The sequence below is a fragment of the Notothenia coriiceps genome, unplaced genomic scaffold (genome assembly GCF_000735185.1).
Source record: "Notothenia coriiceps isolate Sejong01 unplaced genomic scaffold, NC01 NC01_scaffold00028715, whole genome shotgun sequence".
NCBI lineage: Eukaryota > Metazoa > Chordata > Actinopteri > Perciformes > Nototheniidae > Notothenia > Notothenia coriiceps.
In genome coordinates, this window is record NW_011361416.1 from 1 (window position 1) to 7289 (window position 7289).

General features: G+C 37.5%; 1 long non-coding RNA gene across 1 annotated transcript; it reads left to right on the forward strand.

The window, feature by feature from the left end:
- Positions 1-103: 103 nt before the first annotated feature.
- On the forward strand, positions 104-2312 carry LOC104958332 (uncharacterized). The gene is made up of 2 exons (XR_799752.1): positions 104-492; positions 1848-2312. It is a non-coding gene; the product is annotated as an uncharacterized lncRNA (long non-coding RNA).
- The last annotated feature ends 4977 nt before the right edge of the window (positions 2313-7289 follow it).

Consider the following 7289-nt stretch of genomic DNA (forward strand, 5'->3'; position numbering starts at 1 on the left):
AAGCCCCTTTGAATGTGGGTCCCCAATTGCCTGCTTTGATTGACATTGTTATAGCAGAATGTTTAATACAGCGTATTTCTGATATTTATTAGACATCACATGCTAAGCTATATGATGTGTGTTACTGAGTTGGGTCACACACAGTTAGAGAGACAATGGTCGTTCTGAATTATCAATAGATGTATTCATTTTAAGTGAGCTGACACCGAGGTTAGAGGGAGTTCAGAGAAGGCCTCAGGTTATAAAAAAAGTTAACCTTTGTTAGTCAACTAATCCTAAGGATGTCATGAGATGATGACGTTTAAACATATACAAGTATAGCTTTCAGAGAGAAAAACACGTGACATTTGTGTGGTAGGCTGCATGATAAAATGTGTGTGCATTAAACATGCTTAGGGAAAATGTGTGTGTGTTCATTACAGTGGCTATATATGCTGTATGATTACTGCTACTGTTGGGGGGCATTTCCACGATTGGCTGCTGTGGCAGTAGGTGATGTACTTCCAATTATTGTTTGTTTGTTGCAACAACTAAATAATAATTACTGATCAGCTATATCTGTGTTTGTGTTTTATTGATTCCTCTCTGTTTCATCCTTTCCTGTTGTGTTATGCGGGATCTCCACAACAACCTCTTTAGGAGTAATTCATATCTTGTCAGGATATGAACCACCTAACTAACAAATTAACTGTATTATAATCTGAGTAACGCCTCTTTGTACCTCATTTGACCTTGGCGTCAGCTCACTTAAAATGAATAATTAGCAAAGAGGAGGAGTGGCTTAGCTTGACCGTGGATTCAGAGGGACGGGAGGTGAAAAGGGGTGGAGGAGGGTTGCGTTGAGTGACCTGAAATGACAGCTGTCAGAGGGGAAAGAGCAGAGTTTAAAGGGTTTGACGGCATGCTATGATAGGCTCTTGGGAATAGAGCGAAGTGATTGGCTAGGCTGAAGAGTGACGCCCCCGGTCACTTATTGAGAGGAGAGAGAGTAGAAACATGGAGATAGAAATACATGAATGAGTAAAGACGGTCTTCCTGGTTGAACTTGCGCTGAGCTTAATTTGCCCGGTACATTAAGACATCTCTGTTGCGTGAGTCCAGCTGCAGCTAAGCACACATCTTATTTCAGACAAAAATGTTCAACCTGAGAGGACAGTGACGTGGCTTTCTGTTTAGTGTTAATCTGGTCGGTTTTAAAGAGAAATGTAAGAAAACTATTTATAAATGCCCTACCTACTTATTTGTCAACATGTGTTAGTATAAAGGAAAGGGGAAAGTACACCTTAGTGCAAGTGGTTCTTCAAGCTTATCAGCTGGCTGCAAATCGTTTTTAATGTATTATGTACCTCCTATGCGTTGTCAACTATCTGTGGTTTTGTGATAAACAATGACAATGGCTGATGCTCTAATTACTTAGTCTCACTTAATTGGTTGTAATCATCAAGGAATCTTGGTAAGCTACTCCATCAACTAAAGGTTCATCTTCTTCTTCTTCGTGACCTTTTTGCACTCATACACACCAAGTGCGGAAGCTGTTCGGAAAAACGAACAAAACGCACACAAAACATAAAAAATAACTATCAACCGATAACCAAATTAAAAATGAAGATTATGAACTTTGTTATAAAAAATTTTTTAATCAGCAATCAGTATCAAATATAACTCTTTCTACAGTGTACCATCACATCCATAGACTAATAGATATCTGAAAATCCTTTGCTTAGAATTAGTTGCAGAAGCAAGGTAAGTTTGTAATACCAGCATAATATGTCTCTGCACAACACCATGTGTTTCCTCTTCTGTGCGGAATGTGTTTGTGTAACTCTGTTTGTGTTACTCTGTTGCAGGTAAAGGAGCCATGGCAGAGGTATCCACTATTGTCAGTGTTGTTAAACAATATCTTCCGATACCAGATGAGTCATCTCAGAAAACATCCACGTAACATCTTATTGTAAAATGAGGGTTGCACTATACAAGACAAATATCAAATAATCCTGTTGGCTTGTCTTGAACACAGACATGATAAACTGCTTTCATCTATTTGACCTCTTCTAGTTGGGAATGTGTGGTTTTGTACTTACCTTCACTGACCACTACCTGAGTTTTGTTGCATGGCAGGAACATGTAAATGTTCTTAAACCCCTTAACACACAAACACTTAAACACATATAAGTACAACTATTTGTTATTATCTTCCATTACTCAGCAAGTGCAACCTTTGCAGCATGATGAGCCAGAGTAGCAAGAAAGACTTGTGTGGGAGTGTGATTTTACCAATGGCTATTAAAACGATTTATTGCAGTTTGTTTTTACATGAAACGTCTATTCATTATTAAATGATGCAGCCATTTCTGCTGTGACTCAATAATCCCAATGTATGATAGTACATTTCTGTGGTTCACAAAGCAATATTTCATTAGTGACATTTAATCAAGCTCATGTAAATAAATGGAAAAATATAGTTCATGGTATAACACTTCCTCCACACAGGTATAGGCACATCATTTTGTACAAATACGATCAAATAATATTCCATCTTTAAAAAAGTAATGGTGATTTATGGGCTTGTCATCGACACACTGTTGTGTCTTTGGCAACACAGATGGAAAAATACTGTCAGTGTCAAAGGTGAATGACATTTGGATTAAAAACGGAAATTCAACCACACTTGTGAACATTTTATTTCCTTGATTTTTTCTTAATAGCAAAATGCCTCGGTTAAGGCAAAAGGGTTTCTTGTTATTTTTTTGTGAGATTTGCTTTCATCAGCAAATTGTGGAATTTCAAACATTTTGTCAGTGGAGATATCAGATATTTACTGTATAGACACAACAGATGTGTACTTGAGCAAACGGTCATTAGGCAATAAAAAGTCACCAAATGCACGCCCTTATAAGGTCATCCATTTAAGTGCGCACAACGCTCTCCTTATTTGAGTATTTAGAAGATGTCATGGCTCCTGAGGGGTTAATTATGTGAGATAAGCAGCGGAAACGTTCCCGTAGGGCAGACTGGCTTTACTGCATACATAACATCAACGTGTCAACTGAGGAATGGATGTTCTAGAGTCAATAACCATTGGGTACTAGTCGTGTCTTTTTTTAGTAAACATACTTTTATTTGATTTGTGCTGACACCATTCCAGTTTAATATTTGGTGTATAGGTGTTTATGATAAAGAAGGATATTTATATGGGTTGTACGGTTTTTTCACCATGACTTTTCACCATGTCTCTAAGCGCCAAAGGTCAAAAGGGAAGAAACCCCATGGTTAACATACGTTAGACCTGTTTATCTCTTGAAAGCCCTCCATCTCCTAACACAGCAGTCTGAATTGTGTCAAGAGAAGCCAGACCAGAATGTCAAACCAAACCAGACACGGCTTTGTTTATGTTACTGAGTGGAAGCAGATGTTTTTGAAAAACTATCTTACTTGTAATAAACTGAAAGGAACTCATCCTTGTCGGTGGAAATCTTGGAGGTATATCTCGTCTGGAGTATATCATTGTTGCAATTGCAAAACAGATTCAGATTGATTACAAAATAAACCAGCAGCGTTGGTATAAAGTTCATTTTTACATCTGACTTCTATTGTTTTACAGCACTATTGAGGAACATGGAAGTCTTCCTGGTCACATGCATCACCAGGGTATCATCATTTGTATCTCTTTGTCATCGAACTGTGAACATGGACTTTTTTTTAAATTAAGCCGGTAATGCTTTATTTGCATATGTTTTCAAGGTAATGGTTGTTCTATTTTATCAGAGTTAATGTTTGTTCTCATCAAATCCAAAGGCAGGCAGGGGAAATTTGGTTTGCAAATAGCCCGGGGCTTTTAAACTGCTGAGCTGTCGAGGATTCAGCACATGGCAGCATGTGAATGGCTCTCTAGATGAAAAACATCCTCCCCTGAACCGTAACCTGTCCTGCTGCTATTGGCTGTTGTGTGTTTCTGTTAATGATTCCAAAAGAGCATTACATCAGCCATACCGGCAAGGGGAATGTTGCTGAGACTTTGACAGCTCTGTGGAGGATACAGCCTGCAGGTGCACCTTATAAAATAACATGCATGTTCTCATAACTACGGACATATCTTCAAAAACCTAACACAATTGTCTTATCGTCTGCCACTTCAACACCTGTTTATCAAAATATAAACAAGAACTTGCTGAACAGACTTTCAATAATATTATTGCATTCTCAGCCTATCAAACCTTGTTGTTTTGAGATTTTAAAAAAATGCATGATAAAACTGTGAATCGCACACATTCTAATACAAATACTGAAGGCTGACCTAGAAAATGACAAAGCACTAAGTGTATGAGACTCATTCAGCAACATACCAACTTCATTTTCACCAGTGATTTATGATCAATACTAGTTTGTCATTCAGCACTTGTTTGTTATTCAATTTGGTTAAATAATGACCTAAGTTGCTCAACAATGACTTATTAGAATTATACTCATTCCAATATCAACTATCAAAGGAATAGCTAAACATTTTGAAAGCCATTGTTGTTACCTTGGGTAGTTGAGATCAAGTTATCTGAGAACAAAAAGCATTTGAAGTCAACACAACCCCAGTGCTATAGAACTACTAATATTAGATACAAATTAGAACTAAAATCAAAAACCCGAGAATAAGCAACATCAGATAGTAATCCTTTAATATCCTATAGGAGAATGAAAGAATATACAAAGAAGCATGGCGCCTGAAACTGGTTCTGCATAGGTTAGTGGGTTCAGAAAGGACACGGAAGGGTCAGGTAAAGCACATGACAATATTTGCATGAGAGAAGAGATGTGACAGTTCAGTATGCAGCAACAGATTTTTTTATCTGGAGTTCACTGCAAGTAGGATTTTTTGCCATGACCTCGAGCTTATTAAATAAAAAAACAAAACATCTAACATTTGTTATAATCAAAAAAACCCGGAGAAGATGAAAGATGTCTGTTTGAGGTTCAGCTAAAAAAAGACAGACTTCCACTATCATTTGTACACATTGCGTAATGCATACTTTTCATGGTGTGCACAGTAGGGTCTACTCTACACTGTACAGACATGGAACGACAAACATGCAAAGCACCTATATGATAACTTGTTCTCTGTGACACTTTGTGTACACGCTCAGGTGTGTGTCTCCTGTGTGTCTGTCGCAGCTCGAGCAGTCTCTCTGGGCTCAATAGTTCCTGTCCTGTGGGAGCGTTTCATCAGAAATACATCCTGAGAGATCACCTGCTCTACTCCCCGTGTCACCACAACTCTTCTTATTGACTCTCAGATGTTTAAAAGTGGTAAACACACAAGTAAAATGACTGATTTACATTTGTCTTGACATATTATACTTGTTTGTGTATAAATTGTGAACTTTAGATACATATTGCAATGTTTGTTACAACAAAACATTACAGAAGTTGTGCCTTGTCCATTCAAAATATTAAATAGGTAAAAACGAATAAAAGTCCTGACAATACATTTTATTGTGTTATAGCTGCCTTTAAAAGAAAAATGACAATGACATTGATAGCTTCTTGGGGAAGACTAACACTTCTTTGAGATAATTTGTTAACCTTAAAAACGGTATTATCAATTATTGTATGTTGACAGATATACAGCACAAGGAAGTTTCACAGAGGGAAATAACCTTCAGCAAGAAAGTACTGCCAGTAAATAAGAGGAAGTAGATTTTAAAAGATAATCCACCTTTCACTATGCGATTGAACCCATCGCATGTTTTTTGCATCATTTTTGCATTGTGTGTTTAAGCTACTTGTTGCTGTTTCCATATGGCACATTGTTAGCCCCTTAATGTTCTGTGTTGTTTAGCCTTAAGCTGAAATTCCATGGTAACTGGAAATGAGGGAGATGTGAAAGCTCTCCGTGGGGAAAGGTTCTGCCTCCTCTCCTCAGTCAAACCCCCTGCCGAGCGCGTCTATACCTGCGGGGCCACAGGGACTGATGGAAGCCACCAACTTGTCTAGACTAAACTGAGGCGTCACATGGGACACACAAATTAGCCTCCAGTCCACAAGTGAGGAGGGACTGGTATGATGCAAGTGCAACAAGATATGAACTCATTCATTGGAGATTCAAGCTAGTGGAAGAATTTAAGTTGACATTAATGTTGGATTGTCTGTGTCTTATTGTAGTGATATGTAGTTAAATCCAACATCACTATTAGTATAAAAGCATAATGCTCAAGGATAAATGTGTATGTGTTGAATAACAAGATGTGCAACAGAGACGGTCTGAGGTAATGGCTGACCTGATTTTAACTTTGGTCAACCAAAGTCAACCATTAACTACATTAGAATGAGGTCAACCAATGTGAATCTGTGCCAGAGTGTTCTTTTAAAGCTGTGTTCTGTCTACACATGCTACCTATATATAATATATATCACGCTTATTTGCATTAACAAAAAAACCTCTATGGAAATACAGCTGTGTGACAGAAGGCCTAACCGTGGTGTTTCATGGCAAAACCTGGAATTGGATAGGTGTAGGATACTCCAAACTCTAAAAAACGTTCCTTTATCTGTGCCAAAAACTATTCAGAGTGAACCTTTAACACCTCTGTAATGCATTCTCTTTATGTAAAGCGGTAACACTCAGTCTGTCAGGGGCACCCAAACATGTTTAAGCAAAGTGAAACACCTAAAACATATGTGATAAGTAGCATGCTTGCAGAAAGACTTTCTTCATGTAATGTCTTATGTACATATATGTATGGGGTGAAATCATAATAACTTATTAATGTTGACCCCCTGGATTTCTCTGACGGCTAAATGGACCGAATTCTGATTTGGGAGAAAATAAAAAGGAGAGAGAAATCTGGCTGGAGAAATAAATAGCACATGTTGGCGTCATTTATGCTGGGGACATGAGCCCACCACATTGTAAAATGGACAATTTTATCCCCCCAAAGTATAATGTCTTTAAAATGTTCTGAAATATAACACATGTCAACACTTTGGATTTCTTACCCAAGATAACATGTACAATCTCAGAACAGTTTGCACGCTTACACTTTATTTCTGTGAACCAAATTGGTGCACTTTGGACATGTGACGCATTTATTATTATAAAGCCTAACTGTACTGCACTTTTCTTTTAAATGTGTATCTAGAAACCTTTTTTGTAATTACAGGACTGTCTCAGAAAATTAGAATATTGTGATAAAGTTCTTTATTTTCTGTAATGCAATTAAAAAAACAAAAATGTCATACATTCTGGATTCATTACAAATCAACTGAAATATTGCAAGCCTTTTATTATTTTAATATTGCTG